The sequence below is a fragment of the Pan troglodytes genome, chromosome 15 (genome assembly GCF_028858775.2).
Source record: "Pan troglodytes isolate AG18354 chromosome 15, NHGRI_mPanTro3-v2.0_pri, whole genome shotgun sequence".
Classification (NCBI taxonomy): domain Eukaryota; kingdom Metazoa; phylum Chordata; class Mammalia; order Primates; family Hominidae; genus Pan; species Pan troglodytes.
Window position 1 is genome coordinate 64,417,725 of NC_072413.2, and position 21,403 is coordinate 64,439,127.

Below are 21,403 nucleotides of genomic sequence, written 5' to 3' on the forward strand. Positions count from 1 at the left end.
ACTGAATGGGCAAAAACTGGAAGCATTCCCTTTGAAAACTGGCACAAGATAGGGATGCCCTCTCTCACCACTCCTATTCAACATAGTGTTGGAAGTTCTGGCCAGGGCAATTAGGCAGGAGAAGGAAATAAAGGGTATTCAATTAGGAAAAGAGGAAGTCAAATTGTCCCTGTTTGCAGATGACATGATTGTATATCTAGAAAACCCCATTGTCTCAGCCCAAAATCTCCTTAACCTGATAAGCAACTTCAGCAAAGTCTCAGGATACAAAATCAATGTACAAAAATCACAAGCATTCTTATACACCAACAACAGACAAACAGAGAGCCAAATCATGAGTGAACTCCCATTCACAATGGCTTCAAAGAGAATAAAATACCTAGGAATCCAACTTACAAGGGATGTGAAGGACCTCTTCAAGGAGAACTACAAACCACTGCTCAAGGAAATAAAAGAGGATACAAACAAATGGAAGAACATTCCATGCTCATGGGTAGGAAGAATCAATATCGTGAAAATGGCCATACTGCCCAAGGTAATTTACAGATTCAATGCCATCCCCATCAAGCTACCAATGACTTTCTTCACAGAATTGGAAAAAACTACTTTAAAGTTCATATGGAACCAAAAAAGAGCCCGCATCGCCAAGTCAATCCTAAGCCAAAAGAACAAAGCTGGAGGCATCACACTACCTGACTTCAAACTATACTACAAGGCTACAGTAACCAAAACAGCATGGTACTGGTACCAAAACAGAGAGATAGATCAATGGAACAGAACAGAGCCCTCAGAAATAATGCCACATATCTACAACTATCTGATCTTTGACAAACCTGACAAAAACAAGCAATGGGGAAAGGATTCCCTATTTAATAAATGGTGCTGGGAAAACTGGCTAGCCATATGTAGAAAGTTGAAACTGGATCCCTTCCTTACACCTTATACAAAAATCAATTCAAGATGGATTAAAGACTTAAACGTTAGACCTAAAACCATAAAAACCCTAGAAGAAAACCTAGGCAATACCATTCAGGACATAGGCATGGGCAAGGACTTCATGTCTAAAACACCAAAAGCAATGGCAACAAAAGACAAAATTGACAAATGGGATCTAATTAAACTAAAGAGCTTCTGCACAGCAAAAGAAACTACCATCAGAGTGAACAGGCAACCTACAAAATGGGAGAAAATTTTTGCAACCTACTCATCTGACAAAGGGCTAATATCCAGAATCTACAATGAATTCCAACAAATTTACAAGAAAAAAGCAAACAACCCCATCAAAAAGTGGGCGAAGGACATGAACAGATACTTCTCAAAAGAAGCCATTTATGCAGCCAAAAAACACATGAAAAAATGCTCATCATCACTGGCCATCAGAGAAATGCAAATCAAAACCACAATGAGATACCATCTCACACCAGTTAGAATGGCGATCATTAAAAAGTCAGGAAACAACAGGTGCTGGAGAGGATGTGGAGAAATAGGAACACTTTTACACTGTTGGTGGGACTGTAAACTAGTTCAACCATTGTGGAAGTCAGTGTGGCGATTCCTCAGGGATCTAGAACTGGAAATACCATTTGACCCAGCCATCCCATTACTGGGTATATACCCAAAGGACTATAAATCATGCTGCTATAAAGACACATGCACACGTATGTTTATTGCGGCATTATTCACAATAGCAAAGACTTGGAACCAACCCAAATGTCCAATAATGATAGACTGGATTAAGAAAATGTGGCACATATACACCATGGAATACTATGCAGCCATAAAAAATGATGAGTTCATGTCTTTTGTAGGGACATGGATGAAATTGGAAATCATCCTTCTCAGTAAACTATCACAAGAACAAAAAACCAAACACCGCATATTCTCACTCATAGGTGGGAATTGAACAAAGAGATCACATGGACACAGGAAGGGGAATATCACACTCCGGGGACTGTTGTGGGGTGGGGGGAGGGGGGAGGGATAGCATCAGGAGATATACCTAATGCTATATGACGAGTTAGTGGGTGCAGCGCACCAGCATGGCACATGTATACATATGTAACTAACCTGCACAATGTGCACATGTACCCTAAAACTTAAAGTATAATTAAAAAAAATAAAAAAAAGAAAAAAAAAGAAAAAAAGAAAAAAAAGAAATAGATGTGTGTATATATATACACACACACACAGGCGTGTGCACGCGCACACACACACACACACACAAGAATATTATTCAACCTCAAAAATGAAGGAAATCCTGCCATTTGCAACAACATGAATGAACCTGGAGGACATTATGCCAAGTGAAATAAACCAGACACAGAAGGACAAATACTACATGATGCCATGTGTTATGAGAAATTGAAAACAGTCAAACTCATAGAAAAAGAGTAGAATTATGGTTACCAGGGACTTGAGTGAGGAGGAAATGGTAAAGTATTAGTCAAAGGATACCAAGTTTCAGTTAGATGAGATGATTAAGTTTTAGAGATGCACTATACAGTATAGTGCCTACAGTTAAGAGTACTGTATTTAATATTTTAAAATTTGCTGAGAGGGTAGATCTTATATTAAGTGTTCTTATCACAAAATAATAATAATAACAGTACACAAAGAAGCCAGGAGGAAACATTTGTAGGTGGTGGATACGTTTATGGCATAGATTGTGATAATGGTCTCATAGGTGTATACTTATCTTCAAACTCATTAAGTTTTATACATTAGGTATGTATACCTTTTTGTATGTCAATCATACCTACGTAATAATCCATCATACATAATACAGTAATTTTTTAAATAAAATAATTTAATCATTTTTAAAGGACAGGTGTTTTGCTTTGTTTTTTTGTTTAATAATTAATTAATACTTAAATTAATGTTTAATCACGCATAGTAGTTAAGTGCATGGACACTGGAATCAGGCTGTCTCAATCTTGGTCCCACCATTTACAAGCTGTGTGAGACTGATTCATGTACTCATTCCCTCTTTGCCCCTGCTTCCTCATCTGTAAAATGAAAGTGATAATAATATCAATTTTATAGGGCTGTTGTGAACATTAAATGAACTATATGTGTGTAAAGAACTATATCAATTATCTATTGCTGCATAAAAAGCCTGTATTACAAAATATTCCAAAACTTATTTGCTTAAAATAAGAACCATTTATTTAGCTCACAATTGGGTAGGTCACAATTTGGGCTGTGCTTCTCTGGGAGTTTCTTCCCCTGGTCTCAGTGCAGCTTACTCCAGTGTATACAGTCCATCATTGACCAACTATTCATCCTGCTTCTGGAGTTTAACTCATTGTTGGCTCTAATGACGGACGTAAGTAGACCTTGTGCCCCAATCCTCCCACAGAGTAGCCTGGGCTTATTCACAGGACTGTTCAGGCATCTAAGAGCAGCAACAGAGCAACTCCACTACTCAAGCACTTTTAAAATCCACCTGTGTTACATTTGCTATTTTTCTCATTTACCAATACAAGTCATACTTGCCTAGCCCAGAGTTAGTATAGGAAGTTACCATCAGTGGTATAGATATGGAGAGGGGACAAATTTGTAGACATTTTTGAAATATACCATAGAACACAGCAAAATTGTAACTATTTAATACATGTTATTTTTTTCTTTACATTATTGTAATATATCGTAAATACAATAAGCACATACTAGTTATTATTTACAAATAATAGATAGTAATAAAAATCATGTAGCCAAGGCATTATTTATTAAGTCCATCACATCAGCGCGCTGTTACGGCTAAAATAAATGTCTTTGTCTTGGTCCAGCTGATCTTTTCACTCTGCCTCTGTGCAATTATTACAACTTCAGGGGACATCTCTTGCCTCCAGTTCTACAATCACGTTCTGCTGCAAAATCCCTTCTCTCTGCACTATTCAATGAGAACAGTTGTATAAATCACCCAGAATGTTGGCAAGAAAAGAGCTACTTCTGGGCTGAGTGCTTTTTGGAAAAAATCTTTCCTGCTACCCAGAAGTCATTTACATAGGTTAATTCCTGGGGGTTAAAATCCATGGCACCCCTTTTGCTGCTGCAGCTGTGAGAAAAACTGCCTTTTTGCAGCATCACAGAGGGATTACTGCTTAAGCATTTTATGCACAGTTACATGCAGGCACTCCTGGCATCAGAAATACTGTTTATTGGCCCTGCACATTTAGGTCTGAATAGCCCTCCCTCCCTGGATTGTTATTCCCCTGACACCAAATGTCACATTTATTGCCCCAATGAAGTATTGCCTGAATCCTCCTGGATCAAGCACTCATCTGCAAATCATTGCTCAATCATTCTCTGGTCCTACATTCCCAAACTCGATTTAATCACAGATAAGTGTGTTCACAGCCCACAAGTCTTCAATGAACCTCAATAACCTACAAGTCACCTACTTATCTCAGCAGGATGATTCACTGAGATATTTATTTTACCTCGTTCTTACTGCAGTAGGAGAATACAAAGAATAAAAGGGAAATTTTCCTCATCCTTCCTCCCTTCCAAGAATAATCATGTCCCTGTGATCAGTCTCCCTTGATCTGTGGGAATTATTGTAGTAGATTCTTTGTTTTCCAGAAGAGACCCTGAAGGCAACACCCTTCCCACTACCCCAACCTCATTCTAGATCTTTGGGAAGAAGCTGGTACTTGGGAAACAGGGATTAACAGCCTGAACTCTGGAGAGAGAGAGGGCAAGAGAGAGAGAGAGATTCCTACAGAGTGAAAGAGTTTGGGGAAGGGAGGGGAATACTGTTTATTTCAAGTGTGGATAGACGACTTGAATCCCTTTTCCATGCAGCGGCCCAGAAGTGATAAGACTTCTGATGTGGTAACACATGGGTAGCATGTGCCAGGGCCTTTGGAGCCATGGCCAAAATTTTTTAAGGAAGTATTCATATTCAAATGGGACAAGTACAATTGGGCAATGAACATCTTAGCAGCAACTGTGAGAGAATAAAGACCTGAGTCCCTTTTTTCAAGTTTTCTACATTGTATGAGCCCTAGTAAGGAAGTAGTAAGGAAACAGCTATGTCCAGCCTCCTCTGTCCCATATGCCTACAATTAGATTTCCTCCTAGCCCTAGCATGATCAAGCCAGAAAACAAGGCTATGTATTACCTTTCTCACATCTTAGTCAAGGTGCAAAATTATAGTGATATACCAAAAAATAAAATCTTCATCAAGTTTCTAGGAACTGGTTTTCTAAGCTATTTTCCATCCTTGTAGTTTTTGGTTTCATGCTAGTCACCAGAAATCCAGGGATAAGAGAAGATACACAGTAGTAGCCAGGAGTTAGTGGGAGGCTAATATGTCAGTGCTAAAATCTCATCTAGATCTGGTACACAATAGCTAGCTGACTGGCACCAGCAGGCCTGTTAGCAGGTGTGAGATAAAGAGGATTCGGATCCTACCACGGCTCAAAAAGCAATTACACAGAAATGTTGCTGCAGGACTTAACATTAAAAACTCTCCATCAGTTCTAGTTGGCTCTACTCACCAGTCCAAAGGCAATTTTCTCCCAAACTTTAAGCATTATAGATTCCCTCTTTCCCCTTGAACCTGAAAATCCAGCTGTGTTCTCTCGCCTCTGACATCAGCATTACTGGCTTTGATACAGCCAACCATCTGGTTGATGAGGCATGAGGCAGAATGGAATCCAGCTAACTGTTCCCTGCTGTTTCCACATGAACATTACAAAATCCACTGGCATCAGCATGGATGGGGAGCTGTGACCCAGACTTACAAGGAACTAGCACATTAAATGACCCTGGGTCATGATTTCTGATGACCATGAAGGACCTTTTCATGTTGAGATGAAGGTGGCTCTTGTGATAACCTGGAACTTGGCAAACACTTTTTAGTCAGATGATCTTTACAGGAAGTTCACCAGATGATATGACATCTTCAGTACAGGTGGTAGATTAGGAATCTAGACTACCGAGAAAAGGAGTTTAAGGTTTTTAGCTATTTCATTGTTTCAAGTATGAAATGTATCTGTTCATTTATTGTTTGAATTCACATTTCTGCATAAACTGCTTTTATTTTTTTCCTACTCCTTTTCAACATCATATCTGTAAGAACAAAATTTCTACCCACCAGTGTAAAGCATTTTTTCACCTCCCACCCCCAGCCTCACTCCTCCAGCTTTTCTGTCGTTTCTGACTTTGGAAATTATAAAGGGAGAGGAGAGACAATAACAACAACAGCAACAACAACAAAAACAGGAGCACGAGTAAGAAGGGCAATATGATTTTGTAATTAGAGAACCTGGATTTAGTCTGTTCTGCTATTTACAAAATAAAGTGGTCTTTGTGTACCATCATTTGAACTCTGTGCCTCATATTCCCAATCTGTAAAACAGGGAAAAAATAGTAAATGATGAAAGGAGTGGTCTGTGTAAACTAGAAAGCCCTTAGAGATATTATTTATTTATTAAAGGAAAATTGAGAAAAGAATTTTGAACTTCTTTTCATACCAGAAGTAGAAGTAATAAAATTAAAGTTGATAAAGAAAACTAGTTTTTCCTTTTCATTTTTCTCATGAGCCTTGAAGTTGGGTCTATACCTGTTTGGTTTACTGCTTTCATTACAGAGATGAAGTATCCGAGTAGGTTTTCCCCAACGTAAGTAGAGTTCTCTCTCTCTCTCTCTCTCTCTCTCTCTCTCTCTCTCTATCTCTCTCTTTCCCTCCCTTCCTCCCCCACCCCCCATCCCCACCTTTCTCCTTTCTCTCTCCCTCTCTGCAGGGAATAGAAATTTGGGATTCAGGAAGCAGCACCTGTCCTCTACTCATTTACCTGCTCGTGTCCAGTCTGTGTTTCCTGGACTGTCCAGTTGTCCTTCTCTAGTTCTCCTTTGAAACTAAAATATATTTTTTTTTAAAAAAAAAAGGCCATCCACAGCCACAGCCTTGCTCAATGTGACTTTGCAAACCTATTTTATTCTTACTTTGTATTCAGGACACATGCACTCCTCCTCCTGTAGTATTTGCTGATATACTTTGCACTCCAGCTGCTGCAATATTTAAATCAGTGATTCAGTACACAGACCACACAATGTGCCACTACACTCCAACAGGCAAGGTCTGTCTCTCCATGGGGACAGAGGATCTAAGCATCTGTCATTCTCCTCCCATCGCTTATAATTAACCACACACCCCTTTACACATATAAATATTTATGTGCAAAAATAAAATTCCCTGGTGCTTTAAGCCAATCTCTCTTCCCTCAGTGAGCTTCGAAAGTTGCCAAAATAAATTTTTTACTTAATTCGAGACTCTGTAAGAAACTCTTTAGTGTTAAGAACTTATATAATTATATTCTGAGAAAATAATTTCAAACCTCAGACTTCTAGAATGTAAGCTCCATGCAAAAGGGATCTTTGTCTCTGTCACAGATACATCCCATGTGTTTAGAAGAGTCTCTGGGATATGGTGTGAGCTCAATTAATATTTTTTAAATGTTGAAGGATGAAATGTACAGGAATCCCAATTACAATATACGATTCTGTTGTTTAGGATGAAGAATTTAAGACTAGTATTCTAGGCAAACATTGCAGAACCTGAAAGTACTTTGATATTAAATGAGAACAAGCCAGAGTGAGAAATAATCATGAGACATAAAGTTTGCCTATTATTCAGTCAACAAATCATTATTAACTATTGACAAACATCATCACATTAGATCCTGAAGCAATAACAAACAATAAATAATTGTCCTTACCCTCAAGGAACTCTTGGCTTGTATGTGATTTGCAAAGGATAGTTTATGGGTTGCCTATCAGTATTTGTTAAAAGTACAGATTCTCAGTTCCCATCCCAAACTTATTGAACCAGAGTCACTGACGATGACCATTGGAATCTGTATTTTCAATTTGTTAGCCAGGGAAAACTTATGAACACTAATGTTTGAGAAGGTAGTCTAGTGGAACTCAAGTTATTTGACTGTTTCTCAGGAATTATGTGGTCTCTGCTACCATTCAGGTTAGGTTTACATTGTCAAGCCCAAACATCTCTTAATGAATGGGTAAAACATAATGATATTAAAATAACATAATCAGCCAGGCACAGTGGCTCACACCTGTAATCCTAGCACTTTGGGAGGCTGAGGCGGTTGAATCACCTGAGGTCAGGAGTTCGGGACCAGCCTGGCCAATCTGGTGAAATCCTGTCTCTACTAAAAAATACAAACATTAGCTGGGCATGGCAGTGCACTCCTGTAATCCCAGCTACTCAGGAGGCTGAGGCAGGAGAATTGCTTGAACCTAGGAGGCGGAGGTTGCGGTGAGCCAAGATCGCACCACTGCACTCCAACCTGGGTGACAGAGCAAGACTCCGTCTCAAAAAATAAATAAATAAATAAATAAATAAAAACATGATCATTTTAGAGTAATAGTTCAGTATTAGAGCATACATAACAGTCCTCTTTTAAACGAATCCTTACTGGGACTGGTGATTTGAGATGAAGAAAGAAAAAGATAAACATACAGCCCATACTTGTAGACTTTCAGAAACAGACCTAAATCAAATGTCTTACATGTTCTCTAAGCTCCTAAGCTTCTGCAAATAAGTGTTTGAAACTTACCTCAGGCCTCATCAATTTCAAATATTCCAACGTATCCATTAATCTGTTCTGCTCAGCGCTAACTTCAGAATTGACTGACACCTGCACACCTTTTTGCAAAGACTAATTAGGTCCTCAGTGCCCAAAGTATAGTCAGAATCAAGTACCATCTGGCTCAGAATGGTGCTGCCTAACATTCTGAATGTTTAGCTTTAATTATGTGTTTGTGTAATTTTATGCCATTTTCTATGGACTACTGACATAGAACAACTTTAAACAACTTTACTGACCCCCTGTGGATTGGAAAATCCATCTCCCAGTCATTCTTCCCCCACCTGAATGTCTCCTTGTACCTGGATTCAGCAGGAAGAGTCTTTTCCATCCTTCATTTCTCTAATGTCTTGTTCACTTCTACTCTTTTATTTTTACACATTGTTCAATTCTGTAAGTTGTACTGGCTTGTGAATCTTGTCCTGTATGGCTCCTGATGCCTTTAATAGCCATTTTCTCCATTTTAACATTCTTGCTAATCCTCCTCTAACTCTTACCAATTGTTTTTGAAAAGATTTGTAAACATTTAATATTTAATTATTTTCCTTGTTCTGTACCTCAGCACCATGCTATTTACTCTTTCACTAAATAAAGAATTAGTAAATTTGATTGTTTGATTACAATGTAACATTGGTTATTATTTATAGGTTATATTATGCTCTCATGCTTTGTGGAAAAAGCATATTAAATTTAATGCCAGCCAGAAAAAAATGAAAATTGCATTTTTTGGGGAATTGCAAATATTGGTCACTAAGCTAGCTGCAAACACCTCCTTAACATTTTGAAAAATAACAAATTAATAATAATTTGAGATAACACCATTTAATATCTTAATGTTAAACTGTGCATATTTGCTGTTAATCAAAACAATTTTTTAAACTCCAAGTGATGGCACTTAATGTTCTTTTAATTATGCAAGGAGCTAATCAATTTGTCCTTTAAATGGATGTTCAACTGATTAAGAGAAGCTAATCATCAGTTACGAAATCCATAAGGCACAGATGAGTCAGGTTTAAAATGCTTTTTGCTAACTTGGGACCAATAATTCTGTCTCCTTAAATTACCTCTTATTTCAGTTGGGAGAAGTTACTTTCTTTCCTTAAATATGTAAATGTTATACTCTTACCTGTGGAAATTAAAGCCTACTTCAGCCTATAGTTAGGAATCAAATCCAGAATGATGCTGTAAGGGTTCAGTTTCTTATTTTACCCCTAAAGGACAATAACTAAGCAAGGGAATTATGATTCAGCATTAAGAATAGGTTGCTATGAATTAAATAAGACAGTTTAGATGTTTGACTCTCTTTGATACTCTAAAGAGGATTTAGGCATGTTAATTGTTCAGTACTCTAAAAAGATGATTTCATCCGATAACATTCATTTGCTCAACAGGTATTTATTAAACATCTATTATTTGCCAGGTACTGTGCCATACACCAGAAGTGTGAGGGCGCTTAAGGCATAGTTCCTGACCTTAAAGGCCAACTAAGAAACAAAAAGCAACATCATGAAGGATAATTAGATACATTTTTTACCTATTAAGAGTCACTAAAAAAATAAAATGAAACAAACAAGAAAAAGAGGTAGATTCACATAGCAATGTATTATATAATAACTTACACATTAAAGATTAACAGGTGGACAAAAGCTACCTATGTCAGAAAACAAAGTACGGTTCAATGACTCTGAATTCAATGGACTGGCATCAGGATGTGCTTGGCTTCTAATTCTAGGCTGTAGCTATCTCTAATCTTCTGCTTGAGTTTGAGAGTATTTTAATCCTCTTTTTATTTCAACTTTCTCATCTGCAAAATATCGGGTGAACTTTCTATTGTGTAGTAGAGGTCAATTTCAAACCATTTGGAAGAAAACCAGGCCATCTTAAAGGGCTTCTGCACTTGGAATCCAAAAGCAAAGTGCATTAGTCAATCAATCATTCAGTCAGTAAGTACTTATTGATTATCTACTGAGTGCTCTCCAGGGGGCCAGACCCTGATGGGGACACATAGGAGAGGAAACAAAATGGTCACTTTCTTCAATTAGCTGCCACCCTTCTTGGGAAGAAAGCAAACCATATGCAATAACAATAAAGAACAAATGAATGAATAAAAATGTACTGGGTGACACTACATGCCAGAACTTGTTATGCTTTTTAGATTGTAAGGCTCTTTCACATGTTATTTAAGAATGGTCAAGTGTATATAATTAAAAGCTAGGCTATGTAGTCTTTTCAGAGCTACAGAAGGTTGGAGGAGAGAAATATCAATTAAGCTACATTCAGAGATGGCTGTGTTGAAGTTTAGAGGATTTCAGCCAAGATGTTGAGCTATTGTGGAGCAGGTGAAGTTGGAGAGAAAGAAGCACACTCCAGAGGAAAGAAATCTGATGCAAACAAGGCAAGAAGCATAAAAAGCTGATCACAGTGTCCTTACAGGCATATGCTTTTACGGGAACAGAGCTTATAGATGGAAGGTGGGAAACTAGAGGTGGACTTTACAAGACCAATTAAAAATTTGGAAGAATGTCAGTTTAGAAGAAAATGTGTAGGAAGACAAAAAAAGATTGTAAATAGGGAGAGGGTGAAATATCTAGAGTAGGGAGCTGATGTGATAAAAAGAAATTTAAGGGATATTGGTTTTGTAGTGGCATTATAACTACATTTTAAGGTACAGCAGCTAGATCATCAGGATTTTGGCTCTTCTGACCCCATATTTCTAATTTCCGCAACACTTAAGTTACAAATATTGCTCTTATCATTTGTGGAATAACATATCACTGAGAGATTTTAGGCCTGCTATTTGATTTACTGAACCTACAATGACAGATGGCTTAATGCAATATAAAGTGCTAATCCTACTTACCCAATTTGAAGATTGTCATGCAAAATTTTCTCAAAAACAGAACAGTTGTTTATTTGCCCAAACTTCATTTATTCACTGTCTTCCTAACCTTCTGATTCAGGGTTAATTTAAAACAGAATCAGGAAAATAAATGCCATTAGTTCTTTTCCTTCCTTCAATTTCTAGGCACAGTGAGGGCCTAGCAGAGACAGAATAAGGTTAGGAGTCCTGTAGGATCCTCAGCCTTCCCTGGGATAAGAAGCTGGAGTCAAAGACAGAAAGAATCAAGATGAGAGCTGCCACAGCAAATTCCCTCTCTGCACACCTGCTGAATGGAGTTGGGAAGGAAGGGAAGAGCAGTAAATAGGAGGAAGCAAAGTGGAGATAAAGTGGGCTCCATGGTCTGCAATCTCTGCTCAATAGAACTCAACCAATTTTCAAATTTAGGAGAGGAGCATGGGGCCAACTCAAGGCCCAAACTCAATTCTGCAACTGCCTCACACATCTAAGGAAACTCCTGGAAAACACCCCCAGCAGAAGCATTTATCGTCTCAATTTTCTCCCTTTCTATATACTTCTACCCCAAATCTCATCCCTTGCCAAAAACCAGTCCTTTTTATCCACACCCACTTCAATTTTTCAAAGGAGAAAGGAAGGGAGTTCTTTAAACTACACACAGGAGGGGCTGACATTTGATTTTTTTATGGAGAGCACATTTTATAAGTTATGCTTCATTATGTAAACCAGATTTCCTTATATAAACAGGGTCATGGGGGATCTTGATTTCCAACCCTATCTGAAATATTCACAAATGGACTTCACTGCCATATTTTGTCTTTCCCTTCTTTTTCCCGTCCCTTCCTCCCTGGCTCTGCTCTCCTCACTGTATATCTTCTCTCATTCATGTCAGAAAAAAAACACACAAAACAAGGGAAACTGTGGTCACTTCTCTGGAGAAATACTGATGAGACAGTTACTTTCTGGAAAAGGTGGACTGTGCAGGGAACCCCCAAATAAGAGACTCTTATTTCCTCATTGTTTTGTCCATGGCTAAAGGACTTGTCTCTTTTCTACATTGGTGGATCTGAAATTGGGTCACTTTAACCAAGGCACTGTTCATCTAAGAATCATTGCTCCTTTCTTGCCTCTTACCAGAACCCCAGTGGGAATGAGATAACTCATTTCTACCAGAGCATCTTTATCATCAGCCATGGGCCTCTGACCACTGAACACAGCACAGAAATGCTGAGATATCTCTCCGTGTTGAATAGTTAGAGAAAATCATCTAGAGTCTGAATCAAGCTTTCTGAACACTTTCAATATTCTATTTTTTTGATTTCTGAAATCAGGTATACTCCCCTCATTTCTAATTTTTTATTCCTCTCTCCTCTCCTTCTCTCTCTCTGCTTCTCTCTGTCTCTGCCTGCCTCTCTGTCTCTCTCATGTGCATTCTTTCACACACACACACACACACGCACACACACACAAACTCCCCCTCTTTATTCAGTTTTATAGCGAAGAGGTCTTATTCTACCTAGTTTCTTATATTTTCCTCCATTTTAATTGCATGTAAAAACATTAGCAATGCTTCTAAAGCCATAAAGTTTATTACGTGGAAATGTTATACTTTAATTATGTAATAGCACATGGAGAATCTATACAGGATTTCAGACCAAGTTATGATTACTGCAGCTCAACAATGCCTTAATCCCCCTCTGTGGTCAGTCAATATTGTAATAGGATATGGGTAAGTTTTACTAAATATTATTCAAGTTTAACCATTTGGAATTGGTCTTCAGATGACTTGTGAGTCCCTAGCTTTTCAGTCAAAGGTTCTCTTAAGACAATAATTCTCACTAATCAACAATAATTTTTCATTAACCAATCAATGAACTTCCTTGTAAGAATGTTGACATATATCAGAGTATTAAAATAGAGGAATGAGATAAAGAAGAGAAACCAAGATTGGCTTTTTTTCATATACTAGGCACAGTATCAGAAACTCACAAGTTTTAATCTTAACCTCATTGTGATGATTTGAAAGCAGAGCAGGGCACTTACGGCCAACATTTAATGGTTTTTAAACATATGGCTCTATTTGCTCTGCAAGTCTGACAAAGACATATTTCCATGATTTTTATTCCAATGCAGTAATATAGCATTTTATCTGTTATATTAAATAATCTTATGCCTTTTAGCATATTTAAAGTTCGTTTTTTAAATTAAAATACTTTTTACTCTTCTTGTCTCAGAATGTTTCAGACACATGCTTGCTACATCAGACACATTTTACACCCACATTAATCAAAGCACAGAGAAATGATTACTAAAGATGTGAGATTGATAACACTGTCTCTTTAGACATCTAGAGAAAATGCTATGCTGCACAGAAGATAATATTCAACCCACACCCCTACCTGCCCTCCTCCCACTTCTCAGAAGATCCTTGCTAAACTTTTTACTTATAAGCCAAAAAAGCTATCACTCAAGATGAGAGAATTTGTTGAAATCCTCTTTACAACCAGATCCATTTTTGAGTGTTTATTGAATAAACAAACAAAAAGAATAATCAATGACAAATGTGGTTCCAGAAACTCTGCCCAGATGAACAGAAGTCAGTTTCCCTGAAAGCCATATTTCTTTTCAGTAGCAGAAATGGTCATTGCTTTTACAAAGTTTATTCACATTAATGCTCAATTTTTTTCTTGAAAGCTCATTCATTCTTGATTCAAGAAATATTTATTTGGCATCTATTATGTATCAAACAAATTCAGACTGAGGATATAAAATTCCTCTTTCTCTGGAGCTTATATTCTAGAGCAGCAATGAATAGTAGGATTTAATGCAATGCATGAAAATGTTCTACATCTATGCTGTTCATTATGGTAGTCACTAGCCACAAGCAGCTACGAGCACTTGAAATTGTGGCTATTGCAGCTTGGAAACTGTAGTTTAAATGTTTATTTAATTTTAATTAATTTAAATTTCTATTTAAATCACCATATGTGGCTAGTGGCTACCCTTTTGGACAGTGTAGGTGCAGTGAATGCACAAGTATGTGGTGTGTGTGCATGTGTATATTGAGGGAACAGCAACAGACTCCATAAATATGTAAATGAATAAGAAACGCCAGATTGTAGCAAGTGCAAAGCAGACAACTGAAATAGGGTGATGTGAAAGACAGTGTTTGGGAGGCTACTTTTGAATGAGTGTTTGAAAAGTCTCTCTGAACTAGTGACTTTAGGCTAGACGTGAATAACAGGAAGGATCCATGAAAAGATCCAGAAATGAGTTTGCCAAATAGGGGGAACAGCTAGTACAAAAGTCCTAAGATGAGAACAAGATTGGTGTTCCAACACCAGGGACAGAGAGAGAACAGGGTGACTGGAGGGTAGAGAGCAAGGGGAGGGCAGAGTTGAATAGAGTTTAAGCTGGAGTGTTATAAATGCACCTGTGTTTGTTTCTTGAAGCTGTTGTAACAAAATACCACAGACTTGGTGGCTTAAAACAATGTAAGTAAATTCTCTCACAGTTCTGGAGACTAGAAGTCTTAAATCAAGGTGTCAGCAGGTTCCACTGCCTCCAAATGCTCTAAGCTCTAGGGAAGAATCTTTGTCTTTTCCTAGCTTCTGGTGACTCTTGGCAATCTTTGGTGTTCCTTACCTTATAGCTTCATCACTCAAATCATTGCCTTCCCCTTCACATGGCCTTTTCTGTATTTCCCGTCTCTGTATGTTCTCTCCTCTCCTTATAAGGACACCACTCATTTGATTTAGGTGCATCTAATCCAATATGGCTTCATCTTAATTACATCTGTAAAATTGTATTCCCACCTTCTGAGGACATGAATTTTGGTAAGATACTATTCAACCCACTGCAGCACCCAATTTTGTAGGACTTTGAAGGCCAGCTTAAGGAGTTTTGCTTTTATTCTAAATGTGATGAGATGTCATTGGGGGATCTGGAGTAAGAGAATGACTAATAAAATTAATGCTTTACAAAAAATCATTCTGGCTGCAGGGATACTGGATTTTAGACAAGGGTGAAAGAACAGAGACCAGCAAAGCAACCATTGCAGGAGCCCAGACATTAGAGGATGTGGCTTATATAGGGCAGTGCTGGTGGGAGTGGGCAGATTTGAGATTTGTTTTAGAGGTAAAAGGGATAAGATTCACTGACGGATTGAGTGAGGGAGTGAGAAAAAGAAGAATCAAAGACAACTCCTACATTTTTCATTTGAGCAAAAGGAGTGTGATGTTGCCATTTATGCAACAGGAATGAGACAGGCTCTATGGGGTGATGTTAAGTTTAAGAGACCTGTTAGGCCACCACGTTGAGATACCAATTAGGTACAAATCTACAGGTCTGAGGAGTAGTCAAATGTGGAGATATAAGCTTGGCAATTGAGATAAAGAAACTAAGGAACAGAGAGAGGCTAAGAAACTCTCCTGTGGTCACACAGGTAGCAAATGGCAGAGCTGAGATTGGAACCTGGGTAGTCTAGCTCCAGAATCTATGCATTTAACTACTGTGCTATATTCACTGGAACTTAAAAGGAGTTGAGAATTTTGAAGAAGGAGGGCAGAAGTAGCAATGGAGAAAAGAAAGACATCTGTTCCAGTTGATCAGTGTACAAATATAAACTTCATTTATTCAAGCATGCTTTGAGTAACTCTTCAATTTGAATGTGTGCTTATCTTCAGCCATTTTAAAGGTAGAGACAGTGTTATGGGGGTGTTTTCTATAGAATATGAAGACTTGGACATGGTTAGGTATTTATTAAGATTAAATATTTTTATGTACTATGCAGAAATAAAAAATCAAAACCTATGCAGTGGGATTTATCCCAGGGATGCAAGGATGGTTCAACATATGCAAATCAATCAATGTGATACATCATATCAAGAGTGAAGCACAAAAACCATATGATCATTTCAATTGATGCTTAAAAGCATTTGAAAAAATTTAACATCTCTTCTTGATTTTTAAAACCCTAAAAAACTGGCTATTGAAGGAACACACCTCAACATAATAAAAGCCATCTATGATAGACCCACAGCAACTATAATACTGAATGAGGGAAAACTGAAAGCCTTTCCTCTAAGATGTGGAACAGACAAAGATGCCTACTTTCACCACTGTTATTCAACATAGTACTGGAAGTCCTAGCTACAGCAATCAGAGAGAAATAAACAAAAGGCATCCAAATTGGAAAGGAAGAAGTCGAATTATCCTTGTTTGCATATGATATGATCTTGTATTTGTAAAAAACCTATATTTGTAAAGACTCCACCAATAAACTATTAGAATTCAGAAACAAATTCAGTAAAGTTGAAGGATACAAAATCAAAATGTAAAAATCAGTAACATTTTTATATGCCAATAGTGGACAATCTGAAAAGGAATTCAAGAAAGTAATCCCATTAACAATACCTATAGATAAAATAAAATAAAATACCTAGGAATAAACTAAACCAAAGAAGTGAAAGATTTCTACAATAAAAACTACAAAAATATTGATGAAAGAAATTGAAGAGGACACCAAAACTCGGAAAGATATTCCATGTTCATAAATTGGAAGAATCAATATTGTTAAAATGTCCATACCACTCAAAGCAATCTACAGATTCAGTACAATCCCTATCAAAATACCAATGACATTCTTTACAGAAATAGAAAAAATAATCGTAAAATTTGTATGGAACCACAAAAGACCCAGGATAACCAAAGCTATCCCGAGCAAAAAGAACAAAACTGGAGGAATCACATAATCTGACTTCAAATTATACTATGAATCTATAGTAACCAAAACAGCATGGTACTGGCATAAAAACAGACATAGAGACCAATGGAACAGAATGGAGAACTAAAAAACAAATCCACACATCAACAGTGAACCCATTTTCAACAAAGGTGCTAAGAATATACATCAGGGAAAGGACAGTGTCTTCAATAAATGGTGCTGGGAAAACTGGATATCCTCATGCAGACAATTAAAACTGGATACCTATCTCTTGCCATATACAAAAATCAAATAAAAATGGATTAAAAACTTGAATCTAAGACTTGAAACTATAAACTACTAAAAGAAAACATTGGGGAAACTCTTCAGGATATTGGACTGGGCAAAGATTTCTTGAGTGATACCACACAAGCACAGGCAACCAATGAAAAAAATGGACAAATGAGATCACATCAAGTTAAAAAGCTTCTTCATAGCAAAGGAAACAATCAAGGAAGTGAAGAGACAATCCAAGGAATGGGAGAAAATATTTGCAAACTATGCATCTGAGAAGGGATTAATAACCAGACTATATAAACAACTCTATAGGAAAAAAAAATATAATAATCTGATTTTAAAACGGGCAAAAGATCTGTGTGATGGCCAATACTGAGCGTCAACCTGATTGGATTGAAGGATGCAAAATATTAATCCTGGGTGTGTCTGTGAGGGTGTTGTCAAAGGAGATTAACATTTGAGTCAGTTGGCTGGGGAAGGCAGACCCACTCTTAACTGGTGGGCACTATCTAATCAGCTGTCAGCGAATATAAAGCAGGCAGAAAAACGTGAAAAGGCGAGACTGGCCTAGCCTCCCACCCTTCATCTTTCTGCCATGCTGGATGCTTCCTGCCCTCAAACATCGGACATTTAAATTCTTCAGTTTTGAGACTTGGACTGGCTCTCCTTGCTCCTCAAGCTTGCAGACAGCCCACAGTGGGACCTTGTGATCGTGTAAGTTAATACTTAATAAACTACCAATATAGATATCCTATTAGTTCTGCCCCTCTAGGGAACCCCGAGTAATATAATCTGAATAGACATTTCTCAAAAGAAGATATACAAATGGCAAACCAGTATATGAAAATGTGCTTTATATCATTGATCATCAGAGAAATGAAAAGCAAAACTATAATGTGATATCGTCTCACAGTTTAAATGGCTTTTATCCAAAAATAGGCCATAACACATGCTGGCAAGTGTGCGGAGAAAAAGAAACCCTAGTGTCCTGTTGGTGGGAATGTAAATTAGTACAATCACTATGGAGAATAGTTTGAAGATTCTCCCAAAAAATAAAAATAGAACTATCATATAATCCAGCAATCATACTATAAGGTATGGGCCCAAAAGAAAGGAAATCATTCTATTGAAGAGATATCTGTACTCCCATATTTACTGCAGCACTATTTACAATAGTCAAGATTTGCAAGCAATCCGAGTGTCCCTGAACAGACTAATAGATAAAGAAAATGTGGTACATATACAAAATGGAGTACTATTCAGTCATAAAAAAGAATGAGATCCTGTCATTTGCAACATTACATGAATGGAACTGGAGGTCATTATGTTAAGTGAAATAAGCCAGGCACAGAAAGACTAACTTCACATGTTCTCACTTATTTGTGGAAGCTAAAAAAAATTAAAACAATTGAACTTATGGAAATAGTAAAATGATGTTTACAGAGGCTGGGAAGGGGAGTGGGGCAGGCAGTGCAGACAGGAATGGGGATAGTCAATGTGTACAAACATATAGTCAGATAAAATAAGATCTAGTATTTTACAGCACAACAAGGCAACTACAGTTAACATTAATTTATTGTACGTTTCAAAATAACTAAAAGAATACAATTGGATTGTTTGTAAATGCTTGAGGTGATGCATAACCCATTTACCCTGATGTGATTATTAAGCATTTATATATGCCTGCATCAAAATCTCATATACCCCATAGATATAGATACCTACTATGTACCCCCCACCAAATTTTTTTTTTAATCCTATGCAGCATTACTTCCTAGAAAGGACAGTTCCACAATCTTCCCTGTTGTGTCTGTGGTGTCTGATTGACTTTAAGACTAATCAAAATATAAATAATTTATCCAGTGAGAATTCAGAAATGTCCTTACCAAGTACAATCACATAAAAATAATTATTTACTCATACCAACTATCAGAATTAATTTAACTGTAGCAACAGTTGATGTGGCAGCTTCTAATTAATATAGATAAACTTTTAGTGACATTAATAATTGGTGGCAAACTGTAAAATACTTAAGGTTATATAGTCATTGTATTTACTAGCAAGAGAGAATGTGGCATTGTAGAAAAAGAAAACTTTTTAAAAAGAGGAAAGTAGATTTTAGAAAGATATCATGTGCACTATAGCCTCTTCTATTATGAGGCTTTCCTACTTTTTCTGCCTACGCAGCCCAGTGTGTTGGATGGCAGGAAGCAATGCACAGGTGTTAAGAGTACAGACAGCTCTGGGCCCTACCATATACAGCACTAGATGTGGGACGTTGGGGAAAGTTGTTTAGTTTTTCTTGCCTCCCTCCATTCCTTACCCACTTCTTAGAGTTATGGTAGGACTAAAGTGAAATCACAGACATGAAAAGTGCTTGAAGCACAGCCTGACACATAATACCCCAGCAAATGTTAACCATTTTTAGATTTCCTCACCCTACCCATCTTTCTGGCCTTAGTTTAAAATAATTAAGTATAAGGTGGAAAATACAAAATGTTTCCAACGTCTAATTCATATTTCGAAGCTGCATAGACTAGACTCTCTTCAGAAGCTCTCAGAGAATGAAAAAGTCTACCCTACTGCCTCTGATCTCATCCATCTCTCTGCTTTTGTGAGCTAAATGTTTTCTGCATGAAATCATTCAAAACCTCCATTGTCAACCAAAAAATTCCACTCCTAGGATTTTATCCTAAGAAAGAATTAAGGATTTATGCTCACATTTAGCTGCAATGTTGTTAATAGTGAGGAAGCAACTTAAAAAAACTTAGTGAACAACAATAGAGGATTCGTGGATAAATTGTGGAGCAACACATGTACAATACAATTTTAAGAAGCTCTAAAAAGAATGTTGTATAAAAATAATAATGAAAAAGAAGTTCATTATATATATATTTAATTTTTAAATAGCAGGCTATGATGCAAGATGTCCCACATGGAACGATTTTTTAAAGCGTATAGGTAGATATAAGCATAGAAAATGTCTGGAAGGCTTTACAGTGACCAAAATGTAGTGCATCACCCACTCACTCCTCCCACTAATGCTGGAATGGTCTACTAGCAAGTCTAGGTAATGGGGCATTCTTGTATAATCTCAGTATAAATCCTCCCTTGCTAAACTGAGACTGGGAGAATAAAGAGGGCATATTGGTTACAAGCTAGAGGTGATAGTCTGTACCTCTCTAATTCTCCCCCTTACACTTCTCAGCTTTGAAGGTTGTGTCCCTGAGGTCTCTCTTGTGGCAGTGTTCACAAGTAGCTAAAGGTGTCATGTATGATGTCAGAAGCAAAGAGTTCTATTTCCTGTGTCAGACTTTGCCCATGGTTACTACCTCTGGGGGCCTTCAATTGATGGTAATCATTTAGGGACTTAAAATTATTAAAATAATAAATGATCAAAATTAATTTCCCTGCCTTTGATCATTATTTGAAATATTTTTAAGAACAAATTATAGATCTACTTTATTATTACACTTCTAATTATGAAATAAATGACATTACCATTTTTTTAACCATAATTGGGAAGGCTTATTTAAACGTCAGAAGAGAAAGGGACTGCTGTGTGTTAAGGCAATTGATATTTAAGACCATTAAGACTTCTTACAGACCAGGTGCAGTGGCTCACACCTGTAATCCCAGCACTTTGGGAGGCTAAGGCGGGCGGATCACGAGGTCAGGAGATCGAGACCATCCCAGCTAACATGGTGAAACCCTGTCTCTACTAAAAATATAAAAAAATTAGCCGGGCGTGGTGGCGGGCACCTGTAATCCCAGCTACTCGGGAGGCTGAGGCAGGAGAATGGTGTGAACCAGGGAGGCAGAGCTTGCAGTGAGCTGAGATTGCACCACTGCACTCTAGCCTGGGTGACAGAGTGAGACTCCGTCTCAAAAAAAAAAAAAAAAAAAAAAAGACTTCTTACAATACAT

General features: G+C 37.4%; 2 long non-coding RNA genes across 2 annotated transcripts in view; both read right to left on the reverse strand.

Moving 5' to 3' along the window:
• Positions 1-21,403, reverse strand: part of LOC107968333 (uncharacterized) — a 398,429-nt gene that overhangs the window by 328,274 nt on the left and 48,752 nt on the right. The window lies entirely within an intron of this gene.
• Positions 3,804-20,727, reverse strand: LOC107968334 (uncharacterized). Its single transcript, XR_008539255.2, has 4 exons — positions 20,655-20,727; positions 6,955-7,020; positions 6,804-6,867; positions 3,804-3,892 (listed from the first exon to the last, which is right to left on the reverse strand). It is a non-coding gene; the product is annotated as an uncharacterized LOC107968334 (long non-coding RNA).